Genomic DNA, 1,541 nt, shown 5'->3' on the forward strand with positions numbered 1-1,541 from the left:
TTAATTAGCATTATGTGTTATCCGTTACAAGTCGTTCCTTTTACTGCCATACCAACGATCGTCGGAGTCTCAATTCTCTATTCAAGGTCAACTAGGTGAGTCACGAAATATCAAATAGGAAAGAGAAGGAATATGGCCCAGTTAAAAAATAGATGTCTCTAGGAGACAAAATATTCTTTGAAAGGAAACGGTTCGTTTATAAAAAAAATGTTTTAAATTATTATAATTAAAAATATCCACTCAGAATATTTTTGAGCTATTTTTTGAATTTTTGCTATGTATATATTTTTTATTTCTAATTGGTCTGTCTAGTATTGTAAGAGGGACCTGAGGTTTTCTAACAAGAAAGAATGAGAAATGGTTGAATTCTAAAGGCAACCTAGAAGTTGTCCTTTCTAGTTGTGATAGAATTTTTACCATTAGTATTTTTGACTTCATTAGTCGATATGTATTCTATTTTCACATATATGTATATAAATAATGTTCTAAAATTTATAAAACATTTGTATATAAATAAAATATGTATATGAATAAATTAGTATATATCATCAGATTTAGAATTTTACATTTATTAAATCAATTAAGGTCAGTTTTATCATATAAATTCATCTTATCTAAATCATTTATAATATAATATTTAATTTCCTCGAAACACGTGCTCAGAATTTAATTTCGCATCTGAAATACTCGGCCCTGAGCTTGCATAGGCACAATCTGTTTCTTGGCACATAAGGCCTAAAACCTCTAGATAGTATGCCAACTACTTTTTATATATAAATAATGAATATATTTAATGAAGATCTTAAATTGTCGCTAAGGTTTCAGTACGATAAAAATCAGAAAAAAAATCCTTATAGTGTTAATGAAAATTTTATATTTAACACCAGATAATTTGTGAGGATCTTCTATTAGACTGGGGTAGGCCTCAATACAAAATTTGGTATAAGTATTTAAGCCAGTGATTCCCAAAGTGATTCAAAAAAAAATTTCGTTTACGAATTGAATGGGGTCCATGGAGAGGTTTCTATACAAATCGATGAGTTTTTAAGAGAAAGGGTATACGAGCCAAAATAATTCAGGAGCCTACGATTTAAACTTTTTGATTTAAACTGTTTCTGACAGTTTATTTAAAATAATAATAAATAACATTTTAATTTTATTATTATTTTACATAATTTATTTTATGTTTTCATAGGTATGTAATATTGTTTAACAATGTTACGTAAGTTAAATAAATAAAAACAAAATTGAAAAAAATTATATAAATAGCACATGGTTCTTGACGTAAAAATTATGAACTTGTCTTTTATTTACAAATAAATGTTTTCATTTTTACATGGCTTTATAACTTCCGCGTCCTAAATACCTACATACTGGTGGCACGTGTATGAGCTCATTACAGGTGTAATTAACGTAATTAATAGATGGCTGGAGTTTAATATGTGAATTATTATTTCAAATTTGAGTAAAAGACAATAAATGTACAACATCAGAAGAATATCTATTGAAATTGAATCGGATTTCCAACAAAGTAAAATTTG

Source organism: Ctenocephalides felis, unplaced genomic scaffold (assembly GCF_003426905.1).
Source record: "Ctenocephalides felis isolate EL2017-DRISC unplaced genomic scaffold, ASM342690v1 CF-g0.4_SCAFFOLD_03570, whole genome shotgun sequence".
In the NCBI taxonomy this organism is placed as follows: Eukaryota; Metazoa; Arthropoda; class Insecta; order Siphonaptera; family Pulicidae; genus Ctenocephalides; species Ctenocephalides felis.